We start from the raw sequence: 15,453 nt of genomic DNA on the forward strand, positions 1-15,453 counted from the left end.
GTCTTCCAAAGTGGCTGCACCACTTTACATTCCCACCAGCATGAATGAGAGTTCCTGTTTCTCCACATCCTCACTAGTATTTGGTGTTGTCAGTGTTCTGGATTTTAGCCAATTTTTTATTTTTAAATTTTTTTTTAGAGATGGGGTCTCGCTCTGTCACCCAGGCTGAGGTGCAGTGGCCCACTCATAGCTCACAGCAGCCTTGAACTCCTGGGCTCAGGAGCTGGGACTACAGGCTCGCACTATCATGCCCAGCTAATTTTTTCTATTTTTTAAAGAGGAGGAATTGCTATGTTGCTCAAGCTGGTCTCAAATTCCTGGCCTCAAGTGATCCTCTCACCTCGACCTCCCAAAGTGCTGTGATTACAGTTTGAGTCACCAGCCTGGCTTCATTGTTGTTTTATAATAATTTGCAATTTCCTAATGACGTATGGTTTTCACATGCTCATTTGCCATCTATGTATCTTCTTTGGTGAGGTGTCTATTCAGATATTATGCTCATTTTTAAATTAGGTTGTTTGTCTTCTCATTGTTGAGTTTTAAAAGTTCTCTGTGTGTTTTGAATAACGGTCCTTTATCAGATGAGTCTTTTGCAAATATTTTCTCCCAGTCTGTGGCTTGTCTTTTCATTCTCTTGCCAGCCAACTGATTTTTGACAAGGGTGCCAAAACAATTAAATGGGGAAAGAGTGGTCTTCAGCAAACTGTTCTGGGATAACTAGATACTCACGTGCAAATGAATGAAGTTGGATTCGTACCTTGTACCACATATAAAAATTAACTAAAAATGGATCAAAGACCTAAAAATAAGAGCTAAAACTATAAAACTCTTAGAAGAAAATACAGGAGTAAATCTTCATGAACCTGGATTAGGCAATAATTTCCTAAATATGACACCAAAAGTTCAAGCAACCACAGAAAATGTAGATAAGTTGTACTTCATCAAAATTAAAATCTTTGATCCTTTGTAGTTCATAAGCATGATGATTGGGTTTTCACGCACATGTGTGAGATGTGTCTCCCTCAAAACTTGTTACCATGTGTGCACATTAGCTGTCTGACATGAAAAACAAAAACTCTGTGCTTGGCCAGGCACAGTGGCTCACACGTGTAATCCTAGCACTTTGGGAGGCCAAGGTGGGAGGATCGCTTGAGGTTAGGAGTTTGAGACCAGCCTGAGCAAGAGCGAGACCCCATCTTTACAAAATATAGAAAAATTCTCCAGGTGTGGTAGTGGATGCCTATAGATCCAGCTACTTGGAGGCTGAGGCAAGAGAATAGCTTGAGCCCAGGAGTCTGAGGTTGCTGTGAGCTAGGCTGATGCCATGGCACTCTAGCCCAGGCAACAGAGCGAGACTCTGTCTCAAAAAAACAAACAACAACAACAAAAAAAAAAACTTCTGTGTTTCACAAGACACCATCAAGAAAGCAAGAAAGTAAGAACAGAATCCATAGATTGGGAGAAAATATTTGCAAATCATATATCTCATAAGGTGATTGTATCCATAATATATAAAGAACCTTACAACTAAACAACAAAAGGATAAATTGCACAGTTTAAAAATGGGCAAAGGATCTGTCAATGGAAAAGAAGCCAAACTCTGTAAAATAATTTTTTTTTTTTTTTTTTGAGACAGAGTCTCGCTTTGTTGCCCTGGCTAGAGTGAGTGCCGTGGCGTCAGCCTAGCTCACAGCAACCTCAGACTCCTCGGCTTAAGCGATCCTACTGCCTCAGCCTCCCAAGTAGCTGGGACTACAGGCATGTGCCACTATGCCTGGCTAATTTTTCTATATAGATTTTTAGTTGGCCAGATAATTTCTTTCTATTTTTAGTAGAGACAGGGTCTCGCTCTTGCTCAGGCTGGTCTCGAACTCCTGACCTCAAGCAATCCTTCTGCCTCAGCCTCCCAGAGTGCTAGGATTACAGGCGTGAGCCACCACGCCCGGCTTGTAAAATAATTTTAAAGAGATTTATTCTGACCCAAATTTGAGGACCATGACCCGGAGCCACATCCAAGAAGCCTTGAGCAAATAGACTTCTGTGGCTGGGTTACAGTTTGGTTTTATACATTTCAGGGAGACAGGGGTTACAGGTAAAGTCATAAATAAATATGTGGGAGGCATACAGTGGTTTGGCCGGAAAAGGTGGGCCATGGGGGGCGGGTTACATGAAGCTTTGTCTAAAGGCTTGGAATGTTTTAAGATAAGGAGGTCTGTTAATCAGAGACAAGCCACCAAACATATATTTGATATATATGTTGTGTAAATTGAGGACCTGCAGGTTTGTCTTGCATACTGTTAGGCCTGTTAATGGGTTACAAAGCATGTCTCCAAGAAGGAGGGGTGCATGATGAGGCATGTCTGAGCTCCCTCCTCATGGCAGACAATTTAGTTTTAGGATATTCCCTTGGCCAAGAGGGGGTCCATTCAGTCAGCCAGTGGCGGGGAGCCTAAGGATTTTATTTTAGTTCAGAGATCTGAATAGACATTTCTCCAAAAAAGATATACAAATGTAAGCACGTGGAAAGACTCCTGACACCATTAGTCATCAGGGAAATGCAAATCAAAACCACAGTGAGATAGCACTGCACCACACCCATCAGGATGGCTATAGGAAAAAAGTCAGATAATAACAAGTATTGCAGATGTGGAATAGCTGGAACCCTCATACATTGCTGGGAGGAATGTAAGATGGTGCAGTCACTTTGGAAAACACGTAGGCAGTTCCTTCAAATGCTAAACACTAAATTACCATATGATCTAGTCATTCTGCTCCTAGTGTAACAGAGGGAATGGAAAAAATGGCAAAAATATTTTCTGTCTCTTTAAAACATCCTACATTACTTTTGGGGAAGGAAAGCCTGCATCCCTGGCTCCGCCAGTGGTTGGGGGGGGGCAGGGTCAGCCGTTGTTTATTTGTGCAATAGGAGATGGCCCACCCCACGTGGTAAAGGGAGATCCGTGGCAGAGGTCATGAGATTGTCTTCTGCAAGATGCAATGGTCAGAATTACCAACTGTACTTGAACAATAATTGCCTGAAACTGAGAACCCGTCCTTTAAAAGCTCTGTATTTCTGTGAATGTGCAGGAAATTTGGGATTTTGAGAGAGAAGGTCTACCGTTTTCCCTCCTTTGTTGGCAAAGTAAACTCTCTTTCCTTCCTCCTCAAACCACTTGTCCTTGTTCTTCTTCTGCCTCGTGGACAAGTGCCAAGTTTTTGGTAACACTAGCGACATATACATGAGAGAAATGAAAACATGTGTCCTTGCAAAAACTCACATGTGAATGTTCATTGTAGTGTTATTCATAATAGCCAAAAATGGAAGCAATCTAAATGTCCATCAAACCATAATGAATAAACAAAATGTGATTCAGCCACACAGCAGAACATTACCTGCCTGTAAAAATGATTACAGTGGTACTACAACATAGACGATGCTCAACAACTTTGTGCTAAGTGACAGAAGCCAGTCACAGAAGATGACATATTATATGATTTTATTTATACGAAATGTCCAGAATAGGCCAAACCATGGACACAGAGGGTAGATTAATGGTTTCCAGGGCTTGGGAGGGGCAGACTGGGGAGCAGCTGCTAACTGTTACAGGGTCTCTTTTGGGGGTGACGAAATGTTCTGAAATGAGATAGTGGTGATGGTTACACAACTCTATGAATATAATAAAACCCGCTGAACTATATCATCATATGTGAATAAAGCTGTTATAAAAATAAAAGATAAAGCATCAAACTGTTTCCAAGAAGAAACACTGGACCACCATCTTTCCTGAGCTCGGGGGCAGGAGGGGCAGGGCGCTGAGAGGGGAAACCTGGTGAGCAGAGGACAGGCTTCGAGGTTGGGTGACTACTGGTTTCCCCCAAACTGGCCCTGTCTCCATTGCCTGACCCAGGTCAACGCCCCCCTTCACCCCTTAATCATGGAGTCTAGGTGCCACATGAGACCCAGCTGTCCCCATGTCCTCCAGCCTCCTGGAGTTCCCTGTTCTTTTAGCATCCAAATGAGATCACTCCAATCAGAGCATTCATTTCAGGTAGTCGGGCCCTCTTTCTCTCCACTTTTGTGTGTCTCCTGCAGCTTGTCCTCTCTGTCCCCATGCTCCCTCACCCCCATCCACCTGCAGCCTGTTATTCTCCTTGGGGCCAAAGCCAGCCCAGACTCCACCATTCACAGCTCACCGGCATGCCGCAGCATGCTACCTTTCCAGACTTATCCCCAGTACACTTCGCCACATACTGGCTTCCAAACCTGCCTTCTTTTTGCTCTCCAGCCTTGGTAATGGCAGCCACATCTGTCTCCATCCCTTACCAATCTCTGCCAAAGGCTGACCCTGGTTCCCTGCACCCACTAGGTCAGAGAGTCCCACATCTGGTTTTCCAAATACCACTCCCCAGAAGCCCCAGCTAGATGCCTGGCTCTTCCGAGCCCCAGACCACACACTCTGTGATCTGCCAGAGCAAGGGAGGACTGGGGAACTGAAGAGTTGGCCCCACGGAATCCAGGGAAGGGGGGTGGTATTGCTCAGACCCCCATCATTTGAACTGCCACTGTGAAATACCCCAGACCCCCACTGACTTAGAAGTGGCAGGTCACAAAGCCTGCACAAAGGCAGGGTATGAAATTTGCATTTTGCATCTGTAGTGGTTTTTTTTTTTTTTTTTTTTTTTAGAGCCAGGGCCTTACTATGTTGCCCAGGCTGGTCTCAAACTCCTGGCCTCAAGTGATACTCCTGCCTCAGCCTCTCCAAATGCTAGGATTACAGGTGTGAGCCACTGCACCCAGCCAGAAGGTAGGAATTCTTGCCAAAGTTAGGTCTCCTGGATTTCTGTCTGCAGTGCCTGGTAGAGAGAGGAGGGTAAATATTTTCCTTGTCCCTTCCTTTCCAAATTTGGATTGGCGGAGAAAAGCATTTGTTACAACTGGTTCTTTGAACTGTGACTCTTGTGTCGACCTTACAAATGAGCTTCAGAAGATTTGCTCCCCTGTGGCGCAAAGCTTGATGGCAGCCACCTGAGAAACATAGACTCCAAAGAGATGGCATCAGTGCTCCAAAGTGGGGAAGCTAAGGTTTCACTCACAGAGGCAGAAAGTCTTAGCAGGTTGCAACATTTTCCATGTAAGGCCAGTAGGTACAGCAATTCTAATAGGACATTCGTTACATTCCAAGGAAAATTGTCTTAACATTCCATTAATAGGAGTAATGTTCTGAGGGGATCTTATCTCTAGTACCGCTCTGTCATTTCTAATCATTTACAGGAAAAAGCAGAAGTTGCAATGCATACATTGCGACTCTTGCCACATAGCCGCATTCCTTGCAAGGCTCAGAATAACTTGAAGTTCCAACAGTTTTAAGTTTGGATTATTTAATTTCACACTTGTGAATTTGGTTCTGGGCACACATTGGCTGGTGACCCACAGCCTCCCAGCAGCAGTGCTTATTCTCCTTGCCTATGTCTTTTGTGTGGTTTAAGGAGGAAAACCGTAGATAAGATTCTTCTACTAGCTTGTTTTATGTCTTGAGAGCTTGGCTTTGTGACCACTGAAAATATTCTCTTTGATCTCCACTAGCCAGGGGTCGCTTGCACTGTCAGGCCAGTAGCCAGCCTGCTAGGAATCAGAAACGCAGAGTGTCTCTGTCACTTGCTAGCTCTGAGGGGAATTTAATTGTCTCAACCTTCATTGCCTTGTTAGCAATGAGGGTCTTCACCTTCTCAGGCTATCTTGGGACGGACTTCAAATCTTGAAGGGGACTGCATCTTTCCCAGCCTCTTTCTGATGCACTTATTGTGGCCATGGTTAAGCCATAAAAAGGCTTATTGGTTTTGAGTCACAATTAAAGTAGGTATACCTTTGAAGATTTGGACTTTTTTATCTAAAAGTATTTTTTAAGAGTGCTGTCATCCTAAACAACTGTCCTATTGGTAACCACAGAAAGATCAAATTAAAAAGAGACACAGAGGAATAAAATGGCTAGACTTAGGGACTCCCTTCGCAAGGTTAAAGAACAGAAATCAGATGCTGAACGATAGTTAAAATCCACGCTCTGTAAATTCTCCTTCTTCACCCACCTGTGTTCCGTTTCTCAACAAGTCCCTGTCTTTGAGCCCCCAGAAGATCTTTCAGACCTCTGGGCCCCTGGCTTAAACTTCCCCACCTCAAAATCTGGCCCCATCTTCTCAGCCAATTCCTTTTACTCCTAAAACTCCTCCAGATTCTCCAAATAGTCTTTAAACACCCAGTTGCCTACTTTAACTTCCCTTTCCCTGCAAAATTTGCAGGAGCTTTCCAGCCTGATCTCCAGGTACAAGATAAACGTTTACTTACATAAATGCTGAGAGCCAGAAAGCAATCTTTTCTTTTTTATTTTCTTTTTCTTTTTTTTTTTTATTTCAGCTTATTATGGGGGTACAAAAGTTCAGGTTATGTATATTGCCCATGCCCCCCCCCCCGAGTCAGAGCTTCAAGCGTGTCCATTCCCCAGATAGTGCGCATCACACTCATCATGTAGGTATACACCCATCCCCTCTCCCCACCCCCCACATCTGTCTGATACCCAATTGGTTTTATTCCCAAATGTGCACTTAGGTGATGATCAGGGAAACCAGTTTGCTGGTGAGTACATGTGGTGCTTATTTTTCCATTCTTGGGATACTTCACTTAATAAAATGGGTTCCAACTCTCTCCAGGAGAACAAAAGAGATTCTATATCACCGTTATTTCTTATAGCTGAGTAATACTCCATGGTATACATATACCACATTTTACTAATCCACTCATGTATTGATGGGCATTTGGGTTGTTTCCATATCTTTGCAATTGAGAGTTGTGTTGCTATAAACATTCGGGTGCAGGTATCTTTGTCATAGAATGTCTTTTGTTCTTTTGGGTAGATGCCCAATAATGGGATTGCTGGATCGAATGGTAGGTCTACTTGAATCTGTTTAAGGTATCTCCATATTGCTTTCCACAGGGGTTGCACTAGTCTGCAGTCCCACCAGCAGTGTATGAGTGTTCCTGTCTCTCCGCATCCTCGCCAACATGTATTGTTTTGGGACTTTTTGATAAAGGCCATTCTCACTGGAGTTAAGTGATATCTCATTGTGGTTTTGATCTGCAATACCCTGATGATTAGAGATGTTGAGCATTTTTTCATATGTTTGTTAGCCATTCTTATATCTTCTTTTGAAAAATTTCTATTCATGTCCTTTGCTCACTTTTTGATAGGGTTGTTTGATTTTTTCTTACTGATTTTCCTGAGTTCTAAATAGATTCTTGTTATCAGTCCTTCATCTGATGTGTAGCATGTGAAAATTTTTTCCCATTCTGTAGGTTGTCTGTTTATTCTCGTGACTGTTTCTTTGGCTGTGCAGAAGCTTTTTAATTTAATCAGATCCCATTTATTTATTTTTGTTGTTGCTGTGATTGCCTTAGGGGTCTTCTTCATAAATTCTTTGCCAATGTCTGTAAGAGCAATCTTGAACTGACCCGAGAACTTGCAGCCCTGCTGGCTTTACCACACCTTACAACTCCTGCTACTTCCCAGGACTCTGTAATATAAATTCATTGGCGCTAGGCCTTCCTATATTGGGGGCCCCAACAATAAAAAATGTATTGGGCTGTCCAATGCTTGGGGAAAAAAATCTTCAAAATTACTCTAGATCTCTGATGGTAATAAACAAATATGCCCCCAAACTACTCCCTCTTGGAGAAAAGCAATATCCTTTCTCACCTTCCTTGGAAGTGTAAATCTTTTCATGTCTTTAAAACTGACGTATCTGAAGAATTATTAATACCTAAAACAACTCCTACATCTGCCCATCTGAGACCAAAAAAAAAAAAAGAAAGAAAAGCTGAATGTTTAACTTTTTAGGTGCTTTACCTCAATAATGTTTGATAATTGTCTTATATATGTTACAAAAACTGCCAGCAAAAACATAATATAATGACTAACTTTGTTTAATGTTTCATAAGGTTTCATAATTTAAACGTAATTATTAAACAAAGTAAATTGTTAAACAAAGTAAACTTATATCAATGTAAGTGGGAAAAAATTTATAAATAATTGCTGAACATAAATTTGAGCTTATCTACTTTTGGACTCCAATTACAAAGGAACAAAAGATATTTGTGCCTGTTAAGAAACATGTTTTGTGCTGCACTGAAAAATTGTACTATGAGGAGGCATATATTTGTAGAAATTATGAAATGGTGTTAATCTACAAAGTGATGGCTCATAATTGCTTATTACTAGTTTTCTAGTTTCACTAGAGATTAAGGTTACTAAGAGTTAAGAATTCTTTTTTGTTGTTGTTGGAGACAGAGTCTCCCTCTGTCACCCTGTGTAGAGTTCAGTGGCGTCATCATAGCTCACTGCAATCTCAGACTCCTGGGCTCAAGTGATCCTCCTGCCTCAGGCCTCTTGAGTAGCTGGGCCTACAGGTGTGCACCACCACAACTGGCTGATTAGAATTCTAACTAATATATGTAATTAAAACTACCAGGATAATAGGGGAAAACAACTCTGTATGCACAGCATACAAGAAAATAAGATATATTTGTGGTAAGGAAAGCCATACGATATGAAAGACATTTTTGTTAAGGAAAGAGTTATTACGTTTTAGCTTGGAGGTTATTCAAAGGTAGTTTCAAAATAAATCAATGAATAAAAGCTAAAAACTGAGTGGATACAAAAAGTTGGAAAAAGAGAAAACAAAAGAGAAGCTCTTTTATGGTCCTGCTGACTAACTTAAATAAATTCATTATAAGGGTTGTTTAAATGAGCCTTATCATCAGGAGTAAACTGTTACAAAACTAGAATTTGGTCCTCTCTATTAAGAGGACAAAGTTTTTTAAAGTATTGGTCTGCTCTTGATACAATATATTATGAAAGATTTTTCTTTACCTTTTAAATGATCTGCCTAAAACCCAAAAATTTTGTGTCTTTTTTTTTCCAGACCTGTACTACAAGAAAAAATTTGTGTCTTATCAAACTAATTTCTTGTGCTTCATGGTGTCTTCTATCAGGTCTTTGCTCAAAAAAATTGACTCCTCTCTATTAAAAAAGTTAAGATTTTTTCTACAACTATGTCACTTTCTATATTTGCCTTTGAAGTCTTTTAGTTATCACTCTGGTTAAATGAATAACTATTGTTTCACAGTGACTTGTAATCCCATGAAGTGTTTAAACTTTCACATTTTTGACAACTTCCCAAAATCAAATTCTAAATTAAATCTTTTTGACATTGAATTAATTTTGGGATTTTCCAGATGGGCCACTGGAATATCTCAAAAGAATTTATTCTCTCTCCTTATAAAAAGACAGATGTTAAACTAATTAGGCTTATTTGATAACAGGAAGCATTGTCAAACAAGAAATGATTTTTAACCCTCTTTACGTTATATTTGTTATATGTTATTAATATAAATGTTCCAAAAAGTATATAAGGTTCCTCGAAATGTGGTATGTTCTAGTCTGATAGTATCAGTCACAATTCTACTTATTATCTTAAAATCTTGTTTGTCACAAACTAACCAAGAAAGTCTCACCAGATCTTTAACTACAGCTATTTTTGAGTCTTTTGTCATTCACAATTGTTTTACTCTGATATTTTCCTGAAAACTGTTAATAATCAGCTACAGTCCAAGATTGCTTCTTCCTCAAAGAGAAAAGACTAACTCTCATGGAAAAGACTAACTCTCTAACAGGTTTCTGATAACTTTAAGATCATACTATTGGATTGGATAAGAATTTCCAGAACTCTAGTGGATTCATAAAATTGCTAATTCAAGGATCAAGCAAAACAAGAATTAATTACCTAAGACTCAATAAACTGATGAAAAAAAAATTTTTTTAATTTTTTTTTTATCAGGAAGACACAGCCTTCAATGTAAAACAAAGGTGTGTTCCTATGAATTATTTTTTAACAGCCTTTTTGTTTGAAACATTGGTGGTTCTTTAATGTCTTGTTTTCCAGATTTAAGCAAATCTTTTTTTATTTTCTCTTAAGCTATCTACAGTTTATAGCAATTTGGTAAAGTATACCTTTTAAAACAAAATTAAAACATTTATCTTTTTCTCCCTACTTGATCCTTCACTGATATAAACTATCCATGAGTATTCTTATTTTCACAACAATATGGTTGTTTGCATAGGTTCAATAAGAATCTGTTCTCCTTGTAACAGGACACCATGGAAAACATTTGTTACACTACCGAGTCTTTGGGTTTTTATTTTATTTTATTTTTTCAGAAATAAGGTCTCACTCTGTCACCCAGGCTGGAGTGTAGTGGTGCAATCATAGCTCACTGTAACTTTGAATTCCTGGGCTTAAGCCATCCTCCCACCTTGGCCTTTCAAGTAGCTGGAACTACAGGTGCACACCACCATGACTAGTTAAGACTGTGACTGGAACTTCATATTTTCATTTCTTTTTTTTAATTTTAATTTTTTGGGGCTGGGTGCGGTGGCTCATGCCTGTAATCCTAGCACTCTGGGAGGCCGAGGAGGGAGGATCACTCGAGGTCAGGAGTTCAAGATCAGCCTGAGCAAGAGCGACACCCCATCTCTACTAAAAATAGAAAGAAATTATCTGGACAACTAAAAATATATAGAAAAAATTAGCCGGGCATGGTGGCACATGCCTGTGGTCCCAGCTACTCGAGAGGCTGAGGCAGGAGTATTGCCTAAGGCCAGGAGTTTGAGATTGCTGTGAGCTAGGCTGACGCCACAGCACTCTAGCTGGGGCAACAGAGTGAGACTCTGGAAAAAAAAAAAAAGTAATTTTTCCAAGGCTAAGCTTCATTGGGAAGGAATTTCATATTTTCAGATATGACCAGACAACTTTAAGGAACTAAGGTTGACTTGATAGAGCCAACGCTTACATAGCCCCCTTGGAAAAAGTGACTTGGTACGTGGCTTAAAAGGCTCCTAGCCTTACAGGTGAGTAAGGAGTGCCACTGCCTGGCAGGTCCAGGAACATCAGGATATTTCAGGGACCTGGAGAAGAGAGGAATTCGCCCAAATCTATAGGTTTTGCAGGTGAAGTCTAATGGTGAGTTGGCTTGGCTTCTTAGCCTTGAGGGGCTTTTAAAAGTCAAATCTGAGAGTCCTTCTTATTTTTGTTCAACAAAGCAGACTTAAAAAGAGCTGTATGATTAATCATGATCCTTGCTATACTTATGTAAACAGTTGGACCAAATTTAATGAAACTAAACTTATTCATTCATTTATTTATTTTTTGAGACAGAGTCTCGCTCTGTTGCCCAGGTTAGAGTGCCATGGCGTCAGCCTAGCTCACAGCAACCTCAAACTCCTGGGCTCAAGCAATCCTTTTGCCTTAGCCTCCTGATTAGCTGGGACTACAGGCATGTGCCACCATGCCCGGCTAATTTTTTCTATATATTTTTAGTTGTCCAGATAATTTCTTTCTATTTTGAGTAGAGATGGGGTCTTGCTCTTGCTCAGGCTCGTCTTGAACTCCTGACCTCGAGTGAACCTCCTGCCTGGGCCTCCCAGAGTGTTAGGATTACAGAAGTGAGCCAACACGCCTGGCTGAAACTAAACTTATTTTACAAATTAGTTTTATTTTATTATCTTTGATAAAAATGCAGATGACTGTAGGGAAGACATTCTATATTTCAATAAACTATGTATAATACACCATTATGAGATGTCAAACAGTGCCACATTCACTGAATTTAAGCTTTTTCCTCTTGGTGAACTGACTCTTGCCATTTTGTGCATTTCGTCAATAATTAACATTTCCAATTTGTCTCTCATCCTTCTCACTTGGAATCACTAAAAACTAAAACTACCATTTCCCTGAAGTCCTAACAAGCTAAAGCTGGATGACTTGACATAAACTTCAGAGAAATCACAACAGATCATGTACAGACAACCTTCATGCCACTTGAAAAGTTCACTAGAACATCAAATGACATCACCAGAGACATTCAAACTACAAACCGAAATTCATCAAAATTGTCGCTGCCTCCCCCCCACTCCAAGTAAAAATGCTTCGAACCCAACATCTAGTAATCTTCTCAACTTACTGCCCTCTGAACTCAAAAACTTGATTTATATTTGCTCCAGCCATTAACCTTTTTTTTCTTGCTTAATGTGTCTCATTAAGTACCTGTTTGCTTTCACCATATAGAGGTCTAACTTAGGTAAGAGCCCACCTACAATATTGCCTCTGAAAATGAGACACAATTGCCTAACTAAACTATTCTCATGACTAAGAGACTAATTCAAAAAGATACTGGACAATGTACTTAGATTTGTTCTTTTCTGCTTGTTCCAATTTATGTTCTTCTCTCCCTTTGCAGATCTCTTGCTGCTCAGCTACTAACATGATTCTTCCCTCCACAGCCATCAAATCAGCCTTCTTTTTTTTTTTTTTTTTTTGAGACAGAGTCTTGTTCCCTGTTGCCCAGGCTGGAGTGCAGTGGCCTCAGGCTGGTCTTGAACTCCTGGCCTCCTGGCTTTAAGCCATTCTCCCACCTGGGCCTCCCAAAGTGCTAGGACTACGGCCATGAGCCACTACACCCAGCCTAAACCAGCTTTTTTATTTATTTTATTTTATTTTATTTAAAAATTTTTTTTTGCGCGAGGTTCAGTCCAGGCACTGTTGAAGCGGGAAACCTTGGCGACTCTCGGCGAAGAACGTCTAAACCAGCTTTTCATATATGCAACTTCTAGGGAAGTTCCAGAAGGGGGAAATAAAGGAGTTAAAACACACTTATTGACTAAGTAAAAGGCAGTTGAAAAAATTGGAGGTGCAGAAAGACCACTCTAGCCTTCATGCTATTTCTTTTTTCTTTTTGAGACAGAGTCTCACTCTGTTGCCCTGGCTAGAGTGCCATGGTGTCAGTCTAGCTCACAGCAACCTCAAACTCCTGGGCTCAAGTGATCCTCCTGCCTCAGCCTCCCCAGTAGCTAGGACCACAGGCATGCACCACTGTGCCCGGCTAATTTTTTACTTTTTTTAGTAGAGATAGGGTCTCGCTCTTGCTCAGGCTGGTCTTGAACTCCTGAGCTCAAGTTACCCTCCTTCGGCCTCTCAGGGTGCTAGGATTACAAATGTGAGCCACTGCGCCGGCCCATGCTGTTTCTTAAAAGCAGGAGATGAAGTTCCTATGTGAAAGATGCTACATCTTTATCCCCAAGGGTGAGAAGTTGAGAGAATTCTGTACAGACCTTGTTAAAATAACTTTTATCTTTAAAGCCTCCCCACATAATTTAGCTGCTCCTTCATATCCTACTATTCTTTGTCCAATTCACTATGTAAGTAACCAACTCTAGCTGCTTGATTGGGTTTTCTTTTGTTTTTGTTTTTTCTTCTGGGGGCGGGGAGGGAGGGGCTGTCAGGACGCTGCGGTGATTGGCATCAGCGACACACTCAATCACCTGGGGTCATCATGAACCCCATTGATTGGGTTTTCATTCCCTTATGAGGGCTTCTGTGCCGCATACAATTTTAATTAAATAAATTTGGGTGCTTTTCTCCTGTTAATCTGTTCTATGTGGATTTAATTTTCAGGCCTATCTGGGACTCTGAGGATGGGAATGGAGTTTTGCAGCCACCCACTGGGGTAAACACAGCAGCAAGAATGGAGGGGGGCTGGGCGCAGTGGCCAATGCCTGTAATCCCAGTACTTTGGGAGGCTGAGACAGGAGGATCACTTAAGCCTAGGAATTCAAGGTTGCAGTGAGCTATGATCATGCCACTGCACTGCAGCTTGGGCAACAGAGCCAGACTGTAAAAAAAAGAAAAGAAAGAAATGGGGGGGTGCACAGATTTTGCAGGGATAAGTGAATTTGTAACTGGCTCCATAAGCAAAAATGCCTTTTTATAGTTCTCTTATGTTTCAAGTTTCCAGGCCAGTAAGATTTGCTGACCAGAACTTCGTAACTTTCTGTTGTACTGATGCATTCCCCTTTGAGTTATTATTTTTTTTTCAGAAGTGGAACCTCCTTGCAGCCACAAGATAACTACAAAGCCTTACACCACCTGTTTGACCAGAGAAGACAAGATAAGGGACACCTCACCATGGATCATGCCAAAGGACCTGCTGAACAACGTACTACCTGCATCCCACCAGAGCACAAGGCTGAAAGAATGACCAATGACCAATATTAACCCGTAGCTCATTAAACTACTAAAATCTCCACCCTGGGAGGGATTCATTCATCATTTTTGTGATGTATACACTAGCAAGATTTCTCACTGCACTTGTGTGCCCTGCACTCCCCGAGAACATGTAATGATGCTCACTACTGTCATGCATTATTCATTCACCTCCAGAAAAACCCCTGACCCCATTGGTAGGGGAGGCAGATTTGAGGCACCCCATACCTCCCACCTCCTGGTTCATGCGTCCGTGATAAATCTCCTTTCTTCCTTGACAATCCTCATTGTCTCAGTAATTGGCTTTCTGTGTGGCGAGCAACAGAGGGCACCCCCATTGAGGGTTCATTAACAAATTGAGTGCATCGGCCCCCTTTCCAGGAACCTCGGAAATCCTGTATGTTCTTTCACCAAGGTGGGTAGGGATTTCTTTGGCCTTCTGCAGTAACTCCTACCTTCTATCCTCCCCCTCACTTCACACTGCTGCCATATGCTATTCCTAAACGGCCAATCCCATCTTCATCTGTTGCTGGCGGGCTTCAGCCCACCCCAGAAAGCCAGATTCCTTGGTCTGACTGTGCTCACACCAGCCCTGCCCAGAACCTCCAGTGTCACATTCTCCGCCACAGTCCATGTGCCCCACAAACCTTCCAGTTTGAAGTCCTCCCTGTCCTCATGCCTGTTCTGCCCACCTCACTCACCCCTCTTTGTGGCCTGGAAAACTCCTCAAGATTCTTTCTTCAGCACCTGCTTGCTCAGAAGTCTCAAAGTCTCTTGGGAGGCAAATGGACCCCTCCCTCCTTCCTTGCTAAAGCTTCCCAGCCACTTCTTTTCTGGAATTTATCACAAAGTGCACATCACATGATAATGCAAGAGTGGGGTTACCCAGGGATTTACAATGCTTACCAGCACGGGATACCACCATCAGCACCAGTAAAAGGTTGCTGAGTGGTCCTTACATGTATTTGCACGAGCTTAAGTCTGCAAAGCCCTTTCATGGTTACCAGCCCTTGTCCCTGTAAAGCTCAGTAATGAGGCTGCATTTTACGGGAGAACTTACGGTACTCAGGAGGTATAAAGTGCAGCGGCGCACCCTTCTCCCTTCCGCAGCCCCTCTCCACCAGCCAACCCCTCAAGCCCCGCCCTGCCGCATTGCGCTAGCAAAGCATGACTTTCCGCAGCCATACGGCCACTGCAGGGGGTCACCACTTCCCGCTCAAAGTGACGACCAATCAGAAGGACGACTTCGCTCGGGTGGAAGAAGATGGCCAATCGTGATAGGGACCCCGGCGTAGGCCCCGCCCCGAA

The 15,453-nt window shown here is 41.8% G+C and overlaps 2 non-coding genes across 2 annotated transcripts; one reads left to right on the forward strand and one right to left on the reverse strand.

Moving 5' to 3' along the window:
• Positions 1-959: 959 nt before the first annotated feature.
• Positions 960-1,062, forward strand: LOC123626290. Its single transcript, XR_006730784.1, has one exon. It is a non-coding gene; the product is annotated as a small nucleolar RNA U13 (small nucleolar RNA).
• Positions 1,063-13,380: 12,318 nt separating this feature from the next.
• LOC123626326 lies at positions 13,381-13,441 on the reverse strand. Its single transcript, XR_006730811.1, has one exon. It is a non-coding gene; the product is annotated as a small nucleolar RNA SNORD48 (small nucleolar RNA).
• Between the last annotated feature and the right edge of the window lie 2,012 nt (positions 13,442-15,453).

This window comes from Lemur catta, chromosome 21 (genome assembly GCF_020740605.2).
Source record: "Lemur catta isolate mLemCat1 chromosome 21, mLemCat1.pri, whole genome shotgun sequence".
In the NCBI taxonomy this organism is placed as follows: domain Eukaryota; kingdom Metazoa; phylum Chordata; class Mammalia; order Primates; family Lemuridae; genus Lemur; species Lemur catta.